Source organism: Bidens hawaiensis, unplaced genomic scaffold (assembly GCF_021521415.1).
Source record: "Bidens hawaiensis isolate Kalapana, Puna unplaced genomic scaffold, B.hawaiensis_p1.1 tig00052546_1, whole genome shotgun sequence".
Classification (NCBI taxonomy): Eukaryota; Viridiplantae; Streptophyta; class Magnoliopsida; order Asterales; family Asteraceae; genus Bidens; species Bidens hawaiensis.
This window is the reverse complement of record NW_027499459.1, coordinates 22,373-33,921: the sequence shown is the minus strand read 5'-3', so window position 1 is coordinate 33,921 and position 11,549 is coordinate 22,373. Positions and strand designations below refer to the sequence as shown.

Sequence of the window (11,549 nt, the reverse complement as noted above, 5' to 3'; positions counted from 1 at the left end):
AAAGTTTTATAATATAATGATATCAGACACTAATATATTGTATGCATTTAAACTTGAAACAAAAAATGTTTCGGGTTCCATACCCAACCTGTTTTGTCTTATTACATAAACAAGTGAGTACATGAAATTACAACATAAACTAGAGCTGGTTGGACTTCATCTAGCTCATTATTGATTCGGATACTTGTTCATTACTTGTTAAAAGACATTTGTTTAGTTCTCTGGTCATCAGTTGGTCACGGTTCCATCAACACAAATCCATTGACCCACGAAGATTGATTCACAGTTGATATTGGGGTTGATTGCCAAAAACGACTCTAAACCCAACTTATGTGATGTGCTAATGGTGGTGCAGTCGTCTCCCGTTTGTGCCCCAATAACTTGGTTACATGTAACGACCGGATCTGGCTTCTGAAAACCTGTTCATATAAAAGAAGACAGTGTCTCATTGTTGGAAGGATAGGTAAAATGATACAAAGTTTTGTTCAAACCGGATCATCACAAGACATAATACTACGAGGTTTTCAAGGGCACTTTTTTAGGTTTTTTAACCAAACTAGTACATAAAATGGTTAACGTTGGCTCAGTCTGCTAAACTAGCCAAAAATTGATCGTTTTGTTTCTATTTTATTTTTAGTGGTATTGAATTTTAATAATCTCAGCATTTAAAAGTTGGTCGGGATTAATCCCAACTCAAGAAATGTTTACGAACAGTCTCAAATTCAAACGTATTTTCGTCCCGCAAGTTTATACAAAATGAAAAGTAACATTGTTAGCTTTTTGATAACATAGAAAATACGAATGTGATTGCTGGAGAAATACGTTCAAAAGTTGAGATTGTTTGTAAACATTTTCTGAGTTGAAATTAATCCCCGCCGACAAGTGAAAATTAGGATTACTAAAATCAAATAACCCTAGCTAGTTTTTAAGTTTGTAAAATGGTTCATAAAACTACGTAGTTTTGATTGGTTTTCCATGTAAGGTTATACGGCTGACAGCACCGTATTCACTTTTCCCTATATAAATACATATTTAAATCTTCAAATTAAAAATATATAAAAGATGTTAACTCGCTTGGTTTGGTTTAAACAACTAACTGATTTGAGTTGTTTAATCTGTTTATTGACACTTGTACTAAAACAACAAAGAAATTAAGCAACTACATACTTACCAATCAGGGTCGATCTACTTTCTACCAATACGACAAGCATGAGGTAAAGTGAAAGTATTGTGACCATTTTCACAAACATAGAAGCCATGGTTTCTAAGCTTGTGGTTGGCACACAAAATGGTAGCTTGCTTGTGAGTCGTAACATATAATCAGAGCTGTATTTATAGTAAGATATTAAGAAAAAACAGATATATATGATTCGATAACTTCAAGATGAAAGATATCAAACGGCAACCATCTTAAGACGGCCATTATTCTTGTTCTATGGGATTCTTGGCATCACAAGCTAGCATAGGTGGACTAAGGAATTTTTGGAGGCAATTTGTGTATTGCTGAATATTAAAAAAGATTTATGTCATGTTCTCTGGTCATGCCACAAATAACTAACAAGTTCCAATGATTAAATAATTAATCTACCACAAGTATCAACTATTAACACGTACACATGGTAACATTCAAATAATCAAGTATTCAAGCATATATAATTAACTAATGCATCAAATAATCTAATACAATAACTAATTTAACAAATAAACAATTAATGAGTTATAATTATTCCAATTATTTGATCTGCTGATGCAATGAAAAAATTTCCAAGGGTGAAATTAAATCCAAAATTAAATGTTCATACGCTATATACACCATCCGTCGCCGCCACTATCCACCGTTAGTATGTGATCCATCACCTATTGCACCACCACCATTACCACTACCATCATATCTGCCTCCAAATCAAAACCAATTATTACACATGTATTAACAATGGTTGAGTCGGATAAAAAGTTCGTACTTTGTATACGAAATTACTCAATTATAAAAGATGTAAATAAACCAACACTGGATTTGCATAATACAAAATTGGTTGATTAACGGATCTTCATTTACCGTGTTTACTCGTTTCAGTTTTAGCCCTATGTTAAAAGTCATTTTTAAAAAATACGGGCCGCAAAAAACTATCAAAAATCTTTTGGATTTAAAACCGGTTTGCCGGTTTAAACCGATATTTAAAAACAAACCGAAGGTACGATGTTTTAGGAAACCACCCAAAAATACTGGTTGCCTTACGAAAATCCGGTATAACCGGTTCAACTGATACCGGTTTTTAAAACATTGCTTGTAAGTTGTAACTCATATTTTAAATATGTTTAAATTTAAAAATATATATTTATAATCAAAGTAAAAAAAATCAATATAAGCTGCAAATTAAAACAACGGCCGGCTGTAAATTCTCAGATTACAAAGTGAAATCGGCTCATCTAACAAACGCTTTACCCAAATCATTCCTTATAAATTATACCAACTACAAGAACTCGTATAATTAAGGTAACTTGCAATCATATGATCATCAACTTTCCTGGCCAATAATTAGACAAAGCAATAAACTCAAGATCATGGCCATGAAAGCTTACATGATTGTGAAAATGGCCATCATACTTTCACTTTGCCTCATGCTCATCGTATTGGCAGAAAGCAGACTCAACCTAATCGGTAAAGTCTCGCCAAATCGAAAATATTAATTTCCTCTTAACTATTGCATTGTCACACAGTATACCTTTATAATTTGATTGTTCAATGGAATATTTATAAACATATAGATGGTTTCCAAAAGGCAAAATCAGATGTTGTGTGTGACCAAGTTATCGGTGTGGAATCTGGCGAAGATTGCTCGACCATTAGCGAGTCGTTTAAGATGAGTTTGGAGTCACTTTTGGCAATCAACCCCAACATCAATTGTGAAGACATCTTTGTGGGTCAATGGGTGTGTGTTGATGGAAGCTTGACTAACTAATTATATACCACCTAAAAGATAGTTGTGGTCATCAAGAAATATCTTAATGAATAAAGAGCTAGAAAGACTTGTTAGTTAGCTCCAGTTTCATAATTTGTATTTCAGAATGCATTTGTGACATCAGAAACGTTAGATTAATGAATTACAGTTAGAAGCATTGTTGTTTTCATGTATGAAGTTTTGACACATTTAAACACTAATCCAAAGCTCGTATAAACATATAAAAAGAGGCCGTTATGCATCGATAATATTTTAGCTATGGCGGTTAACTGAACAGTACGTAAACACATCAAAGATCTTTGGAATAAAAATTTTAGTAACATTGGCAACATAATTTGAAATCCGCACTCTTCACACACCAACAAACGACATCATCGACATGACAGCAATGTTACACAAGGCTATTTTCATACTTTCAATTGTTCTTGTCATGACAACAATGGCTGAAAGCCAACCAAACTTCAATTACAGTATCCGAATTATGTTGTTTGGGTCATGTGCTTTGGCCGGTTTTGAGCTCAAAATCGAATTGAAATCAAAATTTCTGTTTTAGTAAACTGACCGGTTTCAGTTTTGTATGGGTTCGGTTCAGTTATGGGTTGGTCTTGGGCTCAAAACGAACCAAAACCAAGAATTTTGTTGAGATAATTTTTTTATTGTTGGAATCTGTATGGGTTCAGTTTGGTTACGACCGGTTTTCGGTTTTACATTTTGCTTTGAATGTTTGTCTTAAAAAATTTGGCTTGATAATAAATTTTAGTCGAAAAACTTTAGACTAAAATTTTTGTGTCATATTTTAATGAATTTGGTAATGAAACTTTTACTCAAAATAATTGATTCCGGGGAAAATTCAATAACAAACATTCAAACAAGTTTTAAAGTGGTAATAAGAGATTATGAATCTAGTTCTTGTTTGTATCATTGATGGTGATTATTAACTTGATTACAAATAACCTCTATTTAAAACTCTCTAAGCCTTAACATGTACAAAACCTTATTAGACTCAAACTATGAGAAAACTAACTCAAAAAACACTTAGATTTATAAGTACGACATCTAACTCCCTGTACTTACGCAAGATTTACACTAACAAAGTTTGGTGTGTCTTTTCTTTATAATTTGGTTCAGTGAGGTTTTGGAGCTAGGCATGACCGAAACCGAACCGTTTCCAAGTTTATTGGTCTGGGTTGCTTATATTGGTCTGATTGTTGTTTGTTATTCCAGTTTCGGTTCGATTGACCGGTTTTTTCTCATCCCTGATTTTCACTTAATTAAACTTTTATGTTGCAACACTTGACTCCACATTTATTTCTTAAATGTATCTGGCGATTGAATTTCTGTCACTAATTTGCTCTTGGCCTCTAAATTAGTTTGTTGGCCTATCATGGGTTTATCTCGCTCCAGAACCACTATAAGACACAGTTGCAGCACCAGCTTTGTATTCGTTATTTTCGATCTAGTTTCAATGGTGTTCTGTAAAGCATTAGAGATGAAACATATTCAAGCATGCAATGTTCAATCAAATATGTTAATGTTCAAGCAATCGAAGCAATCAAGTGTCCATTATTCATCACCGGCTAAGGCTTTTCCGGAAATCGGTCTTTGAAGGTATATATGTTTCTAAAGTACCCAGGAATTCTATTAATCAATGTTCAAGTAAAATCAATGTACGTGTCGAATTACCTATAATATAATTTCTTTATGTGAGTTTAGAATGTATTAGTCAGCCTCTTGAAATTTTGGCTTTGTGATTACAAATGTAACGATGTTTTCTTTCATGGTAATATAATACGTACAAATTAGTGACCAATGTTTCAAAACAAAAATCATAAAAGATGAGATCACGAAATATTGGGTATGTTTGGCAAAACTGGCTGTTAGTTGTAGCTGGAAGCTGATGGCTTGTGGCTTGAAGCTGGTAACTATAGCTTTTTAGATGTATTTAGATGTTTGGCAGATTAGCTGAAGTTTTTAATAAAATGTATAAAACTACTAAAATAAGCATAACTAAAAACAATAAAAGTAAATTTATTTATTTTGAAAGGTTATTTAAGTAAATTAAGATACTAAAATCCTTGTATCTCTTTCTAAATGCTACTAGTAAAAGCTTTAAGTTTTTTTTCCTAACCTAAAAGCTTTAAGCTTTTTTTCCGAAACTAAAAGCTTTAAGCCTCTTGAACTAAACAAGACTTTTAATTGAGTAAATTTTTTTTCTTAAAAGCTAGAAGCTCCTAAAAGCTTCCTGCCAAACATACCCATTTTCAACTAGCTTAACAATTCCCATCTTATGTCGAGTATGGGCAGACAACAAGTTATGTTGAAACATTTAATTAATAGTCAAGCTTTTAGTTAATCTCACCATATTAAATTGGGGTGGGTTGTTTCACTCAAAAGACATTTATTAATGGGTCATGGAGCTTTTAAATAGGAAAGTTTTCGAAACATAGATTACCTCTTAATCGATCATCTATATCTATATTATATATAAATTAAAAGAAATAAGTAGCTCGCGAGATTGTATATTTGTAACCTCGCAAAGTTACATGTGTGTGCATTATGATGTATTACATATATGTAAACTCGCAAACTATATATTTCATTTTTTTGCTAAAAAATAATAAAATACAAAAAGAATTAAAAAAAATTAAAAAAATCTTGCTTAAATGTCGTAGTTATATAATTATTAACTAAGTTAAGCTAAACTAGACGCTAAATATATTATACTCTCGACTCTTTAAAACTCGACTAAACTGCTAACCGGCAAGTAAACCGATCAACTCTAGTAAAGCTAAGTAAGTCTGGATATCGAACTCACTAGACTCTTTAAATTACAAAAATTAACTAAATTAGACTCGAAACCCCGACACGACTATTTATTTTATAATTATTATAGGGGGTTTTAAATTACTAAATATTAAACTAATAAAATAATCTAATTTAGAAAAGACAAGTAAACAAAACAAAAGACAATTTAGTTTGACTGACTCAGATGATGATGAAAAATCATCTAGGCTTGAATCCTCTAAGTTGCAGTTATCAATTAATTGAAATATACTTGTTATGGAACTGAGATTATAAAATGACACTTAAAAGAAAACCCGAACAAGACCTCTGACCCTTCACCAGTTTATATATTAAACTCCCTTACGGTTATTAACATATTTATGAACAAGTACCTTTATAATGAAATCTTACTTCTCAACTGACTCGATAGACAATTTGAACCAATCAAACCTAGACGGACTCATTACGAAGAACTAAATCTAGCAATCTTAATCAACAAAGATCTAACAAATAATCTATCACCTTACAACTCTTTAGGTTAGCGGCACACTTTTATCCATTTAACTAATAATATTATTCCTCTGATCTTATTCGAATTCAATCATAAACTAGTAAAAAATACACAGTAGATGACCTAACAAAATCCTATTATATGAAACAATCACCAAGGATAATATGGAAAAAATACAAATAATCAATCAAAACCAAGCACACATATGCATCAATTAAATAAACCATATAGTTTACTGATTCATAAAACCATAACGAAAAGTATAATCGGAATAAAAAAAAACTTTAACGAAGGTCATTGATAGCTTAGGCAATCTATAACATTTAGCCTAACATATTAAAATCAAACAAAACAATCATATAGGAAAACATGGTGAAAAATAGTAGAAACGAAATATTAAAGGTGATAAAACTCGTAGTATTCGATCATGATCAAGTAACACTTCACCAAATGATTCATTGCCTTTTAAATCGCCAAAATTATGCAATCCTAAGCTCCAAGAAACTCCAAATTCGGCTCTGGTTCGTAAGGTATTCTTCAAGTTAAGGTTAAAAGGTTTTATATAGTGAAGTTGGGCCTTAAACCTGACAAAAACGGAGAAAACTCTGGAAAAATGGGTTCTAGGCGCCACGCGAACAGGAAGGCTAGGCTGGCCGCGTGATGCGGCGTACTCCAAAGGGGTCGGCCAATGGCCGGTCCGACCGGCTATCCTTCTGGTTCCTTTCGGTTCAATCCTGATTCGTTCCGGCTTCTCGTTTAAGCTTATTTTGACTCGTTTTTCGCCCTTTTTAACCACGTTCAACTTCCGGAACATACAAAACACAAATATGTTACTAGCATATAAAACTTAACTAAAAACGAACAAAACTAATATAATAATACAATAAATATACAAGGGAAATATATATAAATATTGAAGAGGTATGTACCCGCCTCAACATCGTGCGGGCGAGTCAACCCACAAGATATAAACAAGACACTTGAAATCAAGATATTATGAAGGCACAAAGCCAAAACCTATGCGCATGGCGCATAGCACATATGCTCACGCATCACATATGCTCACGCATCACATATGCTCACGCAGCACATATGCTCACGCATCGCGTGACACATCTGCGCGTGGCGCATATTGCATACTCGTGCATATCTACGCGTGGCGCATATTACATGCTCGTGCATATCATTTCAGCGCATGAAATATCTGCGCGTGAGAATAAAGAGAAGACTTTGCGCGCCCTCAGGGCAAGCGCATGCAATCAACCTTGTCCTTATCCAAGTCAGGATTTAGGGCAACCTTGATTGTACACGTGGGACAACTTTCCAGAAGATATCCTTTTAAGGAATAAGAATATGCTGATGTTGACAGCTACTAATGAAAGGTGGACAACTCAGCATAACTTATGTGCTACCACGCAGTTATAGCCAATGGGAAAACACCAGGTGTCCAAAAAGGACACGTGGCGCAGATCAATTGGAGAAGGCCAACAAGGCTGAGCTCAATCAGTGGAAACCCTAGCACTATAAATACTCTACTGCCTCCATCATCAGTGGAGATGATCAGATAACAGTTACAACACACTCATTCACATTCAGATACAAACAGTTACAGATACAGAGTAACTTACATACTCATCTAGAGAGTATTCAGCTATTAAGCAATACTCTCCAGAATTACTCTCACATCATTATTATCTTCTCCTACAGAATACTTATTCTCACGCCGGAGGGTTACCCCAAAGAGGACCCCTCTGTCCCTTTCTGAGGGGTAAGTAACGGCGTTGTTCATTTTGTAGGTGGAAGAACACAGATTCAGGAGGAACCATCGGTGAAATAATATAACCACACCCGAGGAAAGTAGATCTGCTACCAGTGAGTAGATCCACGTTTCTTCATTGGCGCCATCCACTGTTACAAACGGCAACCAGATCTCATCGGATCTGTAAATAATATAATTTTCTTTCACCATGGTTTCCGGCGTTCGTAACGTTGATCAAGCTCTGGAGGATATTGAACGTGAGGGTGCTGGTGAGGGATCACAATTCCTGAGGGTGCCGCGTGATTCTACGCGCACCACCAGTAACCGTCCTTTCATCACAACCCCTCACGGCCAGACTGAAACTCCTCCAGACGATCTCACGTTACAAAATATGGCCGGCGCGAAACACAAAGGACCAATGGGTCCAGAGGACGAAACAAACGATCCGAATGAATGGCTCATAAACGAGCAGCGTCGTCTCATGGAAAAGTATAATGAAATGGTCAAACAGAAAAAGCTAGCCGACCAAACACAAAGGCAAGCGTTTGATAAGCAGACTGTTCATGGGACAAAAAAGCCGCGCGCGCCGGAAGAAGGACATTCTGTTCACACTGCACACACTGAGTTCAGTGATGAAGAGGTGCATAGCATGAGGAAGACGAAAGATGCTCATACAGGAGGCTCACAACTCCACGAGCCTGTGAACATGGCGCTTGGAGCCAGAGCCGATCTGGATCTGCATATGCCGTACAACCCGCCAGGGAGGGGGCAAGTGGACATAACCACGCCATACAGGCCGGCTATCTTAGTTAAGCACTCAAAATTCACTGAGCGCATCGCTAAGGCCCCCATCCAACACAAGACCAAGATGCCAAGTGGTCTGGGCAAATATGATGGCACAACAGATCCAGATGACTTCTTGCAAGGTTTCTACAACACGGGAAACCTAGAGAGCTGGACGATGCCAACGTGGTGTCACATGTTTGCGTGCTGCCTTACGAGCGCAGCGCGCGTATGGTTTGAGAGCTTGCCGACTGGGCAAATTGATGGGTTCGAGGAACTATTGGAAAAGTTCCAAGCCCACTTCGTACAACAGCGCAGACACACGCGCGATCCTGATGACATCATGCACTGCGTGTGCAGGAATGATGAAACGATTGAGGATTACATCACTCGTTTCAATCAGGAATCTCTGGCGATCGGGGGTATCACGGAGCAACTACTGCGCGTTGCCTTTATACAAGGCGCGCGCAGTGATCAACTCCGCCGAGCTCTCGTAAGCAGAGATGGCATGCCCACCACGTGGGCCAAGTTAATGGAAGCATCGCGAGTTTTCGCGAGAAATGAGAAACAAATTGCCCAAGATAGGGCAAGAGAAAGGGCGCATCAAGCTGAGTCACCGCGCAGCAAAGAGAAGAGGACCAAACAGAACTCTGTATGGTCCAGGTTGCAGCCAACCAGTTTTTCTCCCGCAGAAAAACAGGCGCAACCAAGCTCACCACAGCCCCAAAAAGATGTTCGTAATCACGGGGAGGGTGACAAGAGGGAGGGCAGCAGAGATCCTAGCAGACCTCTGCCAAGAATATGGACTCCCCTCACCAAAACACCTTCACAGGTGTTAAGTACTGAGAATGTCCAATTCAAAAGCCCCAAGCAACTACAATACAAGGGACCACAAAACAGTGGCAAATATTGTGAATTTCACAGGTCCCCGGGCCACAACACCGACGCATGCCATCACTTAAAAGATGCGATCGAGAAGGATGTGAAAGCAGGCAAGCTGGCTCACTTGGTGAAACACCCAAGAATAGAAGATGAGCAACCAGAAGGAGCCTCTGCCAACAAGAAGTACAAAAGAATCTGTGTGGCTGAGGGAGGGGCGCAAGGGCAGAAGTCAAAAAAGAGAAGCGCGCAAATCCACGGAGATTGGCACGAGCAGCAGGTTATCTTCCCAAAAATCAGGGGAGACCCTTCAATCAGCAGTCCTTTCGTCATCACCACACACATTGCTCATTACGAAGTGTCAAAAGTCCTGGTGGACACTGGAAGTGAATCTGACATTATGTATGAGCAATGTTTCAGGAAGTTAGACCCGGCAGACCAAGCGAGGCTGGAGATTGTGAACGCACCAATTTGTGGTGTTTCAAATGAAATCATCCATCCCCTAGGTCAAATTCAGTTTGAACTAACTATGGGGGATGATGAACACAAGAGAGCCGAAGTTGTCAATTTCTTGGTCTTGCCCACCACTTCATGCCACAATATGATCCTAGGTAGGGGAACGATTGCCCAATTTAATGCTATACCGTCGCCAGCGCACGGCGCATTGGGGTTCCCTACACCAACAGGCGTCACGTTTGTTTAACACGATCATTTGTGCGCAGTGACAAGCACACCACGGGAGGGGAGGATGAAACTTCCAATGACAGACAACGCGCCAGAGGAATGGATTCTAAACCCAAAATTCCCGGAACAAACAATCACAATTGGCGTGACCATTTCAGACGAGACGAGAGTGAGAATGAAAAAATTGCTCACAAAATACACGTCAGTCTTCGCGTGGCAACACTCCGATATGACTGGGGTCCCGCGAGACTTGGCGCAACATTCTCTCAACACGTTCAAGTCGGTTGAGCCAATTGCTCAGAAGAAGAGAGTCATGGGTGATGAGAAGGCGAAGGCAATGAATAATCAGGATGAGGACCTACTGCGCGCAAACATTATCCGTCCGATCCGATACCAGACATGGGTAGCCAATCCTGTAATGGTAAAGAAAGCCAACGGGTCATGGAGGATGTGCATCGACTTTAAGGACCTCAACAAAGCATGTCCGAAAGATTGTTACCCCCTACCAAACATCGATGCAAAGGTGGACTCTGTGGCGCCATTCATGCTCAAATGCTTCCTGGATGCCTACAAAGGCTATCACCAGATTCAAATGGCACCACAAGATGAGGACAAGACCGCCTTCAGAACCGACAAGGGTGTTTTTTGTTACACAAAAATGCCTTTTGGTTTAAAAAACGCGGGCGCAACCTATCAGAGACTTATGGATTCGGTTTTCAACGACCAGATCGGAAGAAACCTAGAAGTCTATGTAGATGATTTGGTGATCAAAAGCAGGGAGGAGAAACAGATGCTCAAGGACATCGAGGAAACTCTTCAGCGCCTAAGGGAAGTAAACATGAAGCTCAACCCGAGCAAATGCACTTTCGGCGCAGAAGAGGGAAAATTCCTTGGTGTGATAGTCACCAAGGATGGTTTCAAGGTGAACCCAGAAAAGGTTGAAGCCATTCTTGACATGCCTTCACCATCCACCATGAAAGAAGTTCAGAAGCTGAATGGTAGATTGGTGTCGATCAACAGGTTCCTAGCGAACCATGCCAGCAAGTCGACTCTTTTCGTTAACACTCTGAGGAATTGTTTGAAGAAGAGCCAATTCAAGTGGACACCAGAGGCCGAGCAAGCTTTTAATGAGATGAAAGAGTGTCTGATAAACCTGCCCGCGCTCACCTCTCCACTTCCTGGCGAAACC

The 11,549-nt window shown here is 38.3% G+C and overlaps 1 long non-coding RNA gene across 1 annotated transcript; it reads right to left on the bottom strand.

Moving 5' to 3' along the window:
• Positions 1 to 294: 294 nt before the first annotated feature.
• On the bottom strand, positions 295 to 1,299 carry LOC143599714 (uncharacterized). Its single transcript, XR_013147339.1, has 2 exons — positions 1,161 to 1,299; positions 295 to 411 (listed from the first exon to the last, which is right to left on the bottom strand). It is a non-coding gene; the product is annotated as an uncharacterized LOC143599714 (long non-coding RNA).
• Positions 1,300 to 11,549: the final 10,250 nt, after the last annotated feature.